Raw genomic sequence first — 14,302 nt, 5'->3', positions numbered from 1 at the left:
TCTGCAAAAAAGGCAGCCCACCAGCTTGTCAGCTCCATTCCAGGAAGTGGGGGCCTGGCCCTTCAAACTGTGTGCTCCCTTCCTCCTGGGGGACTCAGAGCACCCCAGAAACAGGCTGCAGTTTGCTCCTTCCTGCTTCCCCTGGGATCAGGGCTGAGTATTTTCTCTTGCAGAAACAAACAAGAAAGTCAGAACAATTTCATAAAACGCTGAAGCCGGACTCCACGTCTCCCCTGCTGCCCTTCTGGGGTGGATGGGATGTGGCTAGGGACTGGCTTCGGCTGGAGCTCTTGTGGGGCTGCCACGGTCTGAGAGCACTCGGGGCTTTCCCTGGACAAACCCAGGGGAAGGCATCCTAATCTTCGTGGAGACCGTGTTCCGTTCTAGCCAATACCTTTCCGGCCATTTGCAAACCAGAGTTCAGAATCCTAAGTCTTTTCTCCACTGACCCACCGGTCAGTTTTCTGTGCGTGTTTATCTTTGTCTAGAGAGGGAACAGCTCACAGTGTATTGGTCCTGTGACACCCACATACTGCTCCAGACAGGCGCAGGCCTGGTTCTGCCCTAGCCATGGTTAGGGTAATTGTGAGCCTGGGGGTCTTCACTGGAGATAAGCTAGCCCACTGGTTTGCCTGTGTCTCCTCAGCCATGTTTGGGGGCGGGGAGGTGTCTTTATATTTAGAACTCAGCAATAGCGGCAAAGGGGATTCATTGAAGAGATAGTAACCTCTATTACAGTCTCCAGATAGATAAAATTGACATATCCATGGTAGTCTCTCCCACAAGATAAAGTAAATAAATGCCTGGTGTCAATTCCCGTCCATTTGGGGAAAATTCCCAACCACGTTCTAGTCCAGGCTTCCAGCCTTCTCCAGGCTGTGCTTACAAGACCCTTCTCTTATTCTAAGGCCTCTGAGTCCCACATGGTCCTGTGCCAGCAAGAGCCTTTCTTCCTGGGGTCTTCGGCCCGGGAAGCTTCAGGTTCACCTTTGGCAGTGTCCCAAGGTTAGACTTTTAAATACAGAGTTCGGCCGGCATCTCTTCCCAGCTCTCGCTACTTGCTGTTCGCTACACTGCTCACAGGCTTGTCGGGAGACAGATACAGTGTGTGTGTGTGTGTGTGTGTGTGTGTGTGTGTGTGTGTGTGTGTGCGCGCACACACACACATGTGGACCAGAGGTTGACATACGGTGTCTTCCTCACCTTATTTTTTTTTAATAGTGTTGTTTATTGTTTGACAATTTCATACCTCTATCCAGTGTCTCTCTTCCCATTGTCTAATTCCCACCACACAAGCCCCTCCTCCTTCATCCACTCCATTTTTTAGACAGGGTCTCTCGCTGAGCCTGGGATTTAATCTTCAGTTAGACTGCCTGGCCTGGCTCATCTCCACTTCCTCAGGGCTTGGCTTATGGGTATGTGCTACTGTGCCTGGCTTTTTCATGGGTGCTGGGGCTCAGCCTCAGATCCTCCTGCTTGCGTGGGAAGTACATTACCGACTGAGCCATATTCCCTGTTTTTACCAAAAGGAAAAAAAGAACGTGTTTTGCAGCAGTTACCATGAGGACCATGTTCTCAAGTGCAGGCCAAGAATGAAGCGAAGTGGGAGGCCATAGATTTGTCTCTTAGCCTATGTAAGGAGCCGGTAGAGAAGGGGGTACTCAGAAGGCTGGCCACGCAGCTAGAGGGTGTTGTCTTTATTTGGGAATGGAGATGCATGTCCAGCTGGGCAAATATATAACTTTTTTTTTTTTTTTGAGTGAGGCTCCACTGAGGCAGAAGCCAAGGTTCACCCTATTCAGTTAATTTGATAAATGTGTATTGAGTACTTGCTACAGGACAGACAGATGCTCGTCTATGAGCCAGCGACACAGCAGGAACACAACAAAGGTCGCTGCTCTCGTGGTACTGATCTTGTGACTCCGCTCATCTGGTTGTGAACGTTAGGTTTCATCGAGACACTGGCTCTCACTGTGTCTGCTGGAACATGGCATCTGTCATGTGCTCTCACATGCCATTGGCCAAGGGCCATGAGTCACAAGGTAGCTCTCAGTATTTCTGGATGCCAACAGCTCAGGTAGGACTCTGCCTCCACTCCCTTCTTCCGGTCTTCCTCTACCTTAGCCCAGGGCCAGGATCCTGCAGTTTGGTGATCAGATTCAACAGCATCCTTAGGAAAGAGTCCCGGTTCTTGTGGCTATGGCGGCTGCCAGATACATGGTGCCATCTCCAGGGCTTCCTCTGAGCATCATGAAGAAGACACCTTGGTCTGGTCTGAGGTAACAGAAGCATGCCGCTTCCTTTCCTCCCATATTTCACCTTATCCTTTATGGGGAGAATGAGTGCAGGCTGAAAAGCAAACACAAAGGTAACATCCTGAAAGACAGAAGAAAGACGCAACAGATAGATGACCGATTCTCCAGCGAGAGCGCTGAATCCAGAGGTCCACAGAATGAAGCCCCGAAGCCTGTGATTGACTTCCAGCTATGACTATGTGGAAGCAAAGCAAAGACAGAGAAGAAATAGGGGTGCTTTGAGAAACACAAACCCGGGGCGATCTCATCCTCTGATGACTTGCAACAGAGAGCTGTCTGCAGCAGAAGGGAAATGCACTCGGATGCGATCTTGGAGAGGCAGGCAGGCAGGAAGAATCATAGAAAAGGCAGCCATGAAGTGGATGCGGTACAGACACCCACAGTCCCAGAACTTGGGATAGCAAGGTGGGAGGATCTTGAGTTTCAGACTAGCTAGGCAACTTAGCAAGATATTATCTAAAAATAAATAAATAGCCGGACGGCAGTGGTGCACGCCCTTAATCCCAGCACTCGGGAGCCAGAGCAAGGCGGGTCTCTGTGAGTTCAAGGCCAGCCTGGGCTACAGAGTGAGTTCCAGGAAAGGCGCAAAGCTACACAGAGAAACCCTGTCTCAAAAAGCCAAAATAAATAAATAAATAAACAAATAAATAAATAACCAATCAATCAGTCAATCAAGGATGGATGTATCACATGTATGCATGTACTAACAAAGGGGAATGGCCATGAATTTGAAAGAGAGCAAAGATGAGTCTGTGGAAGGGTTAGAGGGGGAGGAAAGAGAAGGGAGAAATGATGTAACTATAATATCCAAAATAAAAGAAACACATGCAAAAAAAAAAAAAAAAAAAAAAAAAAAAAAAAAAAAAAAAAAAAAAAGGATGGCTGGCGCTGGAGCGGGGAGTGTTTACCTCCCATGTGTGAGAGACTGGGTTTAATGCCCAGTACCATAAATGTGCACACATGTGCACACACTCCCTAGATAAATAAATGAAAAAAAAAAAGGAAAGGCCTTTGGACCTTGTATTAGTCCAAAGTGTGTGTGTGTGTGTGTGTGTGTGTGTGTGTGTTTGTGTGTGTATGATCTATATCTATATCTATATACATCTATATATTATATATATATCAAAGATGATTCCTTGTAGGGTCTGAAGCAGATATTTGACACATCTGAAATGCACAGCATGTGTTGGTGGATGTTCTCAAGTAGAGTTAAAGCAGTGCGTGGTCCTTAGATCATCCAGGAATGGTAGAAGCATTGCATCAGCCGCCGTTCCTGAGACAAAATGCCTGCGAGAAGCATCTTATGGGCGGAAGGACTTTAGGTCTCAGTTCAAAGAGACCCCACCGTGGTGGGGAAGGCAGAGAGGCAGCGGTGGGGGGCAGTGGTCACACCCCCTCCTGAACACTAACGCTTAGCTTGCCTTCTGCTTTTTTTTCCCTTTTGATTGAGTCTAGGGCCTCCTGGAACGGCACCACCCACATTCAGGGTGGCTTCTCCTCCTTCAGCTGAACTCTGCCAGCACTCCCACGCAGGTGTCCCCGTAAGAGGCCCTGATTCAAAAACACGGTGCTTGGGTCCTGAGGAAAAGCACATATGGAGGAGATTGACCTCCGACTTCTATATGCTCCCACGTGTGCACACACCCACATACCCACACACCCCACACAGCCTAGAGGGAAGGACCCAGGCACAGGGAACTGGAAAGAGCAAGTTTAGATAACTCTCTCCAGAAAGCTTGCTCTCCAGGGAAATAAACAGGGAGCGGTAGAGTATACTTTTCTTGCTGGAAATTTTTGTTTTAGGATGGGAGGTTTGGGGACACATTTGTGCGTGAGTGAGGATAGCCCATCCAAAGAGAGGAGAATTAAGGTGGGCGGAAGAATGACTGAGGTGATATTTCTAATAGGTGAAGGAGCAGGATACAGTGGTGTTATTGGGGATTTCATCCAGGAGGATGAAATGCCTGCCCTGATCGGTAGGTCTTTGGTAAATCTAGGGGGGCCCACCAACACCAGCTCATTATTTCTCCTGTCCAGCTTTGTAGGCTGTGGCTTTGAAGCCAACCGGACACCTCTCTAGAACCTAGGACTCTCCCTTTAAGCAGAGAGAAGGTTCTCAGCCTCAGGAAGGGCTGGAAACGGCTTTAAAAAGCACATTCTTTGGTAGGTTAAAAATATGTGGGGTTTGTGTGCATGTGTGTGTGTGTGTAAGACTTAAACTTTGGTAGGAAATGGTTGTGGTATTTTTCTTTAAATGAAAAGAAACCATTGTGATCTGAACTTTGGAAAATATACAGCCTCCCGGCGCTCTTCTCCAGGGCTTGGCTCTCCTGAGTTACTTGCAGGGTAACCACAGCATACCCAGCCCCTCCCCATCAGGAATCCTGGGCCGGAAGAGCTTATTGTTGCCCGCATCAGCCTCTACCCCTGACCAGATCCACAATTGCAGGGCCCAGTACAAAATGAAAACGTAAACCTACAGCTCAAAAATGAAGACTTTCAAGGTGGCGGTACAAAGCTTTCAAAGTTAGGTGGCCTGCTGAGCCAGGGTCCCTCTGTGCCTGCTCAGGACGATGACCCAGCCTCCTGTGGGTCATTCTCAGCCAGCTGGCTACGCTAGAGTTTTTGGAGTACCTCTCCTAGGTGTAGACTCTGGGAGCCCAGAAGACACAGGGCAGACTCAAGGCGTCTACCATCTTGGGTGTCTACATACCGCAGCTGGCAACAATTTCCTGGCCTGGCTCTTTGCTCCACTTCCCACCTCCCCCTCACATTTCCTTGGTCATGAAAACTTTCTGGTTTAATCTGGGCTTGCTTGTAACCTGAGGGTCTGGGGACCTCGGCTGCGCAGCTGTGTGGAGTGCCGGGCCACTTGGCGCGCCCTGAGCTGTTTACAGGCCTCCGCCTCGTCGGGCCTACTGTAAATAGAAAAGTACAAACACATGCTGGCCTTGCAGCAGATTAAAACTGTCTGCCGCTTTCCCTGGATCTTAACACACAGCAGTTCGTGTTTATGGAGCATGGATTTCCCTGCCTGCTACTTACGGAGTTATAACGTGCTTTGCTAAGCAAGGCCTGACCACGTGGGCTTTCCAGAGCATTGGGAGGCACCATGTTGAGACTTCCAGAGCATATTCTCAGGGTCAGGCTAACCTCAGCTGCCCAGACCGGAGCTGTGCTTTGCAAGACAGTGGCAACAAGCCACTCGTGTGGCTCTTGAGATGTGGCTGGTCTTCTTGAGCAGCGTTGTTCATGAAGAAGGAACAGTGGCCTTTGCTGGTTTAGTACAGCGACAAAAAAAAAAAATCCTATGTTCTTCTTTCTTTTCTTTACTTTGGTTACATGTTAAAACAATAGCATTTCTTATAAAATGGCTCTAATAGAAGATACTAGGGTTAATTTATCATTTTCTTTTATCTATTTTTTCATATTTCTTCCATTTTAAATGTAGCTACTAGAAAAGTTTTTTTATATATGCTGGTACGTATATCATATATTTGTGGCTTATATCTCATTTCTCTTGGCTAGCAAGCACTCCAAATCTCTCCCTGTACTTTCCTTGCTGGGCCTATGTAGGACACATGCATACATATAAGAACACATACCCATATACCACACACACTCCTGAGACCCTTGAAAGGTAAGTCAGGCCAGTGAGATTATATGACAATCCCCAGATGCTACGTTTTCCAGGAAGCCTCCTCAGAATACTGCAGAGGCCCCTCTAGGAGGCTTTGTTTGGTCAACGGGAAGCAAATCTGCCACATTGGTTTTACTGAGCCCATCTATGGAACATCTGGTGGTTTCCAGGCAATGAGATGTAGTGATACAGAGCACAAACTTCACTCCTGGATTCTAGGCCTGGTCCTAGAATGTGTTCCTGAGCAGGTGACGTATACTCTCCACGCCTGGGTCTTCTTATCTGGAAAATGGGAATCATGACACGCAGGTGCAGAGGCAGGTTGGGGGTCCCCTCTCTTGTAGCACAAGACACAGAACGTCTTTAGCATGGAGGGATGGCACCGCTGTGAGCCTACCATAGAGGCAGGGCTCATCTGACCTCTGGACTGTCACAGAGTTCACTGGCCTCTGAGAGAGGAAGGGGAAGACCCCGAGAGGGAAGAAGAGGGACGGGGATCCCAGGGAGCCCCAAAGCATAGAGGCCTACGACAATGCTGCTAACAGCTGGAATCTAGACAGTCAGCATGGCCAGGCTGGGTGGAGGGCTGGGATTGGGATGGGAACAGGAAGACGTGTAAGACAAGGACAAATGCACTCAGGGCTCCTTTCTAGAGCTTCCCCCTCCTGGGGCCCGCCATGACACACGGTCAGGCAGTGTCCCCCAAGTTACTCTCTCTTGTGTGAAATAGTGCTTTTCAGACTGGGCATCGGCCCAAGAAACTCCACTTCGCATGCAGCTTTTGACTCCCTTTTGAGGATGGAGGATGACGCCGTACCTTGGTAGTCACGTGAGCGGCACCATCTGTTGGAGCCAATCACATGATTGAGACTGATGAATGACTTGTTCTTGGGTGCCACCCTTTAATAAATTGAGACTGCAGGAGCAAATGGCATATTAAAATCATGTCGAGAAAACCAGATCGGAAAAGGTGCAGCTCCCTTGAAGGACCCCCAAAAGAGGAGGACCCTTAACCCAACAGTAGCAATGCGTGCCCCCCCCCATCAGCTGGGCACCTGGTCACCCGGCTTGTGCAGAAGGTATGTCAAGGGACCGAAAGACAGAACCCCCAACTGTTCCCTGGGCTTCCATTTGGTGTGGTCCTCTCTGGCGATGCAGTCTACTTGAATTGTCATCTGCCTGTCTTCCTGTTTGTCTGTCAGGGTCTTCTGTCTGTCCATCTATCTTGACCTGGTCCTGCCCTTTGCCCCACTGGCCTCCACGGTCCTGCAGTGCCTCAGTATTTAGACTCCTTTCCCGGAACTCTGCTCAAATTCCAGTCACGACTCTAGCAGACTTCCCACCTTGTTTCAGATCCTTACCCCTATGGAGACTCTTGGTTGGTTGGTTGGTTGGTTGGTTGGTTGGTTGGTTGGTTTTGTTGTTGTTTCTTCATGACAGGGTTCCTCTGTCCTGTCTGGCTGTCCTGGAACTCACTCTGTAGACCAGGCTGGCCTCGAACTCACAGAGCTCCGCCTGCCTCTAACTCCCCAATGATGGTGTGGAAGGCGTGCACCACCATTGCCAGGCCTATGGAGACTCTTTTTGCTGTTTCCATGACTCTCTGGTCCCTTTTGAAATTGTTTGAACTCTTCTGTGGCCTTTTTTTTTTTCCTCTTCACTGTGTGTGTGTGTGTGTGTGTGTGTGTGTGTGTGTGTGTGTGTGTGTGATGTATGGTCTGAGAGTTAATATTAGCCGTTAAGATTGTAGTAAAAGAGCCGGTGTTTGCCTTGGCCAGAGCTATCAAGGAAAGAGAGACTACTTGCTAGAGGGCTGCCAATGAAACAGCTGTACCTTGTGGATTTCTTGTTATTCAACACATTCTGACGTCCTGGAAGGACACCCATGCATTCATCTCTGTTTCTGACACAGCACACTTATGGCATCAAGGCTGGTCGAGGGAACCCAACCACAGTCCAAACCCTATGTTGGAGGTAGGCCAGAAGATACTAGAAGTGTTGGGCCATTTTCTTCTTGCAGTCCTGCCCCCATAAAGTAATTGCCTCATGGTAATGTTTGCTGATAAAACAAACAGATCCGTAAATTTCCCTGGCTGAACACCACAGAGGCTAATTCTCACTCAACTGTCTAAACTGTCTGATGTGGGTGGTGCTCCTGGCGGGGAGGAGGCCATGCATGTGTCGACTCGGGGGCCCAGGCTCCTGAACTTATGGCCTTAGAGTCTTCTGCATCCAGTAGGCAGACTGGAGAGGGGAGGTAGGAGATACACGCTCATCTCACTCACTTGGCCTGGATGAGGTTAGGTTCCCTCTGTGAAGACTTAGCTCACAGCTCCATCTCCATTCTGTACACAGAGCTGAGCCCAGCGCCCGGCATAATTCCTCCCCGGTGGGCCTCTGAGCTCTTCTTTTTGTTTGTTTGTTTTTGTGTGTTTGAGACAGGGGTTTCCCTGTGTAGCCCTGGCTGTCCTGGAACTCCCTCTGTAGCCCAGGCTGGCCTCAAACTCACAGAGATCTGCCTGCCTCTGCCTCCTGAGTGCTGGGATTAAAGGCGTGTGCCACCGCCACCCGGGCACTCTTAGCTCTTCTTTAAGCTCCTTGCTAGTTATTTATTGGTCCGAGGCCGGGCTCTAAGAGGACTTCCCACACTGGCACAGAGGAAAACCCATGGATGCTCCTGAGGGGAAATGGATGGCATAGGTCGATACTCTGAACGAGCTGGTATACACACCAGAGTCTCAAAACTTTCGACATCCTGAATGCTTCCCAACCCTCTTTCTCCTAAGAGACCCTGGGATCTACCTAGATGCAGCGTAGGCAGGACAAATCGGACCTATGGCTGGGTCTGGTGTGGGCAGATGAAGGCGAGTCCAGAAAGGCTTCCTGAGTCCCCTTGCCTGGGCCACAGACAGCTCAGAGACACATCATAGCACCCTTTCAGGCTGCTCTCCCCTGAGCCTGGTTATCTGTGCCTAGTAACTGTGCTGGTCAAATCCAAAGTCGCCATCAGTCAGGACTGGATCAAAGGAAGAGGCGTGGATGGGGTTCAGGCTTGTCATGACCTGCTCTCACCCAGATCCTGCACCTCCAGCCAGGGCTTCTGATGCACCTGCAGACAAAAGGAAGAATGCGAAGAATAACCAGGCTGCCGACGTCAGGTGCTCGTGAGTTTATGACAAGATGGCCAGACACCTCAGAATATCAGGCCTCTGACAGAGGAGAAGCAAAGGATGGATGCCAGGGGGGCTGTCATGGGTGAGTCACTCATTTTCTCTGGGGCAATCAGAGGAGGCGTCCTAGTACTTAGAACTTGCAGGAAGGGGTGGGGAACGCGGGAAGAAAGGCTCTCTTTGGCGTTCCCACTTGTTTCTACGTGTGTGGCACTTTATCGTTCCAAGCCAGCGAGACAGGTGAAGCAGAGAAGACAAGAGTCGCCTCCATTTTTTTTTTCAGGGAGAAGAGACACAAGCCCAGAGAGGTTGCGCTCCTTGCTCAAGGTTGCACAGGAGTTGGTAAGAACACAGATATCCTGCCTGCCAGTGTTTTTGTTCTTGGGTAAGTTTGACAAATGTGTCTCTCCCTCAAGGGCTGGTCAGGGTAGGTCCCCAGGTGGGGTGAGAAAGCCCTGGACAAGGCACAGACTCTCCCTGGAGGGCATTCTGAGTCTGGGTGCTCAGCCTCCTTTTAAGAACATGTGTTTCCTGTTTTCTATCTTCCACCGGCTCAGGACAGAATAGGGTTTTCCTGAGCGGAAGAGCCCCGAAGCCCTGGTTCAGTCCAGTCAGCTCTAAATGGTCTGGGGCTCCCAGCTCTGGTCACTCTGGAGGCTGAGCCCCCCCCCCCCCCCGCTCCCAAGTCAGAGATGCTCAGACCGTTATTGCTCCTAACTTCACTCTCTCCTCACCCCCAAAATCTCAAACCCAGGGTCTCGACTCACAGCTGATACTTTTGGAGTCTCCTTTGCATATTAACGAAGGTCCTAGAATTGGTGTTGCCCTGGAATAGAGAAGCCAAGGCAGAGCAAGACCGTAGCTAGCCTGAGACCAGGGGTGGTCAGCGACTTCACACCTCCCCCATGTTTTCCTCACTGTTCTTGTTCATCCTGAGTGGAGGCTGAGGGCAGGACCAGCCCACTCTTCTCCACAGCACCGTGTGGAGCTGGTAAGGTCCAGGCTCCGGCCATAACGGTTATGATATAGAGTTTGTAGATGCTGACTGAGCATCTTTTTCTACTGTCCGGCGCAGGGTTGTCTTTTCTTAGAATATACCTTCGTCAGTCCAGGGAGATACCACTAGGCCTGATGACCTGGCTTCAATCCCTGGGACCCATTTGGTGGAAGGAGAGAACCAACTCCTGAAAGTTCCCTTCTGACTTGCACGTGTGCACTGAGATGCACACACACACACACACACACACACACACACACACTACCCACACTTTATAATATATATGTATATATAAATAAATGTAATGAAAAATTAAAAGGATATACCTTAGTCTGATTTTTCCTTTTTTAAGATTTATTTTTGCCGGGCAGCGGTGGCGCACACCTTTAATCCCAGCATTCGGGAGGTAGAGGCAGGCGGATCTCTGTGAGTTTGAGGCCAGCCTGGTCTACAGAGTGAGATCCAGGACAGGCACCAAAGCTACACAGAGAAACCCTGTCTCGAAACAAACAAACAAACAAACAAACGATTTATTTTCATTTTTAATTGTGTGCACAAATGTGTGTGTGTGTGTGTGTGTGTGTGTGTGTGTGTGTGTGTGTGCATGTGTGGGGTCTGCAGTGTCCAGAAGAGGGTACAGATGCTTAGGAACCGGCTAGAGTCACACATGCCGTGATCTACCCTATGAGAATGCTGGAAACTGAACTTGGGTTCTCTACCAGAACAACACCCCTGCTCCTAACCACTGAACCATCTCTGCAGTCCCAGCTTGGTCTGTTTTGTGTTACTATCACAAAAAGACCTGAGGCGGGATACATGATCAAGAAAAGAGGTTTTATTTCGCTTACAGTTTGGGAGGCTCAGACGCTGCGATCGGGTGAGAGGGTTCTGGGACAGCATGGCGGATGGCGTCACACAGTGGGGGCACGAGCAAGGTGGCGGAGTGTTGCCCTCATAACTAGTTGGTTCCTATGAGGAACCAGCCCACTCTCTAGGCTTCTTCTGAAGGGGCTGTTCTCACGACCCGGTGACTTCTCTCTTGAGGGTCCCGCCATCTTTCCAACACTGTTGCATTGGGGACCAAGTCTCTAGCATGGGTGACAGAGAATGTGTATCCTATTCAAGGCAGACTGGATGAAAGGGAGAGTCAGGAGAAGCGTATGAAGTCTGCAGAACCGTGGAGCTCAGCCCTGGTGTAAATATAAAGGAGAAAGTCAGCTCCCCATGATGGCTCCCAACCTGCATCCAGGGAAGAGGAGAAAGCAGCATTCTTCTGTTCTCCGCCTGCACCACTTCCTTCCCCTCGGAGGGAATTTCCTGAAGCTCCTGGGGGAGCTGGTGCTGTGTCTTGGAATTGCTCTTAAGGGTGTAGGGTGTGGAGTGGAGATATGGCTCGGCAGTTAGGAGCACTTGCTGCTTTCCCAAAGGATCCAAGTTTGGATCCTAGTACCCACATCAGGCAGCTCACAGCCACCCGTCACCCTGAAAAACCATGGGGCCTGATGCTCTCTTCTGGCTGCTGTGGGCACTTGCACACAAATGCAGATATGCAGATACAACATACATGTAAATAACTTTCTGCTTAAAAAAAAAGAGGTGTGTGTGTGTGTGTGTGTGTGTGTGTGTGTGTGTGTGTGTATGCACGCATCTGTAGGGTGTATGCATGCATACGTGGGTGCTTGGTGTGAAGGACTTAGGGGTGTGTGTGTGTGTGTGTGTGGTGTGTGTGTGTGTGTGTGTGTGTGTGTGCATCTGTAGGGTACATGCATGCATACATGGGTGCTTGCTGCAAAGGGCGGGTAAATGTGTGTTTGTAAACAAATCTGCGGGTGTTCTTGGGTCCTGGGATTTTGGGAGAGGTGATATTCAGGCCCTCCACCCATGCACCGGCCTTGCACCCACAAGTGTGTGTGGGGGGATTACCACCTCTGGTGACCCGGCCTGGGGCTTTGAAGTCCTGCTTCTAAATGGGAGCTCCAGGCACAAGCAGCCCAGAGTTATTAGGTGCAAGTTTATCTGGGGCTAATTTAACTTGTTAGGATAATTGTGCCAGAGGCTGCCGCTCTGAGGTCCCCACCTTAGTAATTACCCTTCGCTGGGTCTCTTTCATCTCTAAGGACTATGCCCCTCTGCAGAGCTGTTGCCGGCCTCTCGGCCCTCCTTCTAAGGCTGGGGGGGGGCACCCCCCCCAGCAATGCTTTCATAAGGCCTTGCGTTTTTATAAAATTGCCAGAAGTGTTATTCCAAGTACAGTCATTAAAGGCCACTGTTTCTTTTTACTCTGGCTTCCCCTCCGTAACATTTACCCTTCTGTCAAATGGTACTGGAACTGGGGGGCATTCGGGGGATCCAACGCACTGAGTATGAGAAACAGAAAGACTTCAAATGGGGCGATGGATATGCACGTGTGGGTTCATTCTAACTCTGTTAGAGTTACTGGAGAGGAATGGCTTCCTGGAAAACTCTTTGGTGATGTGGTGTGAGCCTGTCCCATGGTTCTTGGTACAGGAAGCATGTGGGGGATGACAGAGAAACAAGATTGGAAATGTGCAGAGCCAGGAGCTAGTCTGAGAAAAGTTCTTTTACTCTTGTAGATCATTTATAAAATCTGATTGCGTTTACCCAAATGTGCATGGATAATTTTATGCATCAGCTGGGATACTTGGGGGTGTATCATGAGGGTGCTACCGTGAGTGATTGGCACTTAGAAGACGGCCCTCATCCAGGCGGAGGATGGTTCTGCTAAGTGCCTGAATGGAGTATAAGGACAGAGGGGGGCAGGTTTCCTCTGTCTCTGAGTGGAGACATTCATCTCCTGCCGAGGGAACTTCAGTGCTCCTGGTCCCCAGGTCCTTGGATGTGGACTGAATGATGTCACCAGCTTTCTTGTTTTTCCAGCTTGAACCTGGCAGATGGAGAGACTTCTGAGCCTCCATGGTTTCAAGATCCAATTTTCCTCCGTCCCTCGCTTCTCACCACGAGACACTGGATAAAATGGAGAAAGTGCGCTAAGCATGTTTTCATTTACTTATTGCTTTCTGATTGTGAATGAGATGTGACTCTTTCTCAGAAGTGGCCTCCTCCAAGTGATAGGTACAAAGGTTCTTTGCCTAAGGAAACAGTGACCCCTCCTGAGACAGTTGCTATACTTCTAGACCTGTAACTAGATTCAAGTCCCTATAAAGCCAGGGCACACAGCGTGATGCATGGGGATGGGAACACGCTGTATGTACTTCAGAACAACGGCTTATGTTTTCTAATCAGTTCAAGCAGAAATCCGAGGAATTGGGGCACGTGGATCACAGAGTTTCATCAGGCAAAATGCATTGATATGGGATCACCAACAAAGAGCCTGAAGCTAATGCTCCCACTTAGCTAGTTGGGAGGGGTTCCAGAGGTCTGGTTGCTTAGTTGGTTGGCTGAAATGTGGATCAAAAGGTGACCCACCATGAGTGTGCTGGACAGTTTTATGTCAGCTTGACATAGCCAAAATCATCAGAGAAGAGAGAGAACCTTAATTAAGAAAATGCCTCCATAAGATCAGGCTGCAAGCAAGCCTGTAGAGCATTTCTTAATTAGTGATTGATGGAGGAGGGCCCAGCCTATTGTGGGTAGTGCCTGCCTGGGATGGGTTCTATAAGAAAGCAGGCTGAATAAGCCATGGTGAGCAAGCCAAAAAGCAGCACCCCTCCATGGCCTCATCTGCATCAGTTCCTGCCTAGCTTGAGTTCCTGTCCTGACTTCCTTTGATGATGAACTGTGATATGGAAGCATAAGTTAAATAAACCCTTTCCTCCCCGAGTTCCTTGTTCACGGTGTTTCATCACAGCAATAGAAACCCTAACTAAAATGATGAGACAACTAGAGATGCTTGCCTTCTTTGGTTTCATGTACAGGAAGATTTAGAAGGGTAGGAAGATTAAAAGGCTTAGTGGTTTTGTCATTTAAGACCTATTCACCTGCACTGGGCAGGGGATTCATTTCACTCATACATTAACAAGTAGACTTTTGAGGGGAGCCCCAGCATCCTGGAAGAACTCTGTGGCCATTCATCTGTAAGCCTGACTTGTCAATGGAAATCCAAGGCATTCAATTGCAAGCCCAAATTCAACAAGATCACCTGGGTCCTGGTAGCAGGAGCCAAATGGATATACTCAACTACTAAAGGTAGACACACCCC

At 49.4% G+C, this 14,302-nt stretch overlaps 1 long non-coding RNA gene across 1 annotated transcript in view; it reads left to right on the top strand.

The window, feature by feature from the left end:
• The window catches only part of LOC119086437, a 37,147-nt gene extending 23,501 nt beyond the window's left edge, over positions 1-13,646 (top strand). The window contains exons 3-5 of the long non-coding RNA XR_005089729.1: positions 9,047-9,210; positions 9,409-9,510; positions 13,021-13,646. This is a non-coding gene — a long non-coding RNA (uncharacterized LOC119086437). The remainder of the gene's footprint in view (positions 1-9,046; positions 9,211-9,408; positions 9,511-13,020) is intronic.
• The last annotated feature ends 656 nt before the right edge of the window (positions 13,647-14,302 follow it).

The sequence above is a fragment of the Peromyscus leucopus genome, chromosome 22 (assembly GCF_004664715.2).
Source record: "Peromyscus leucopus breed LL Stock chromosome 22, UCI_PerLeu_2.1, whole genome shotgun sequence".
Lineage (NCBI taxonomy): Eukaryota > Metazoa > Chordata > Mammalia > Rodentia > Cricetidae > Peromyscus > Peromyscus leucopus.
Note: the sequence above shows the minus strand (reverse complement) of the source record. Positions and strands in the feature narration are given on the sequence as shown.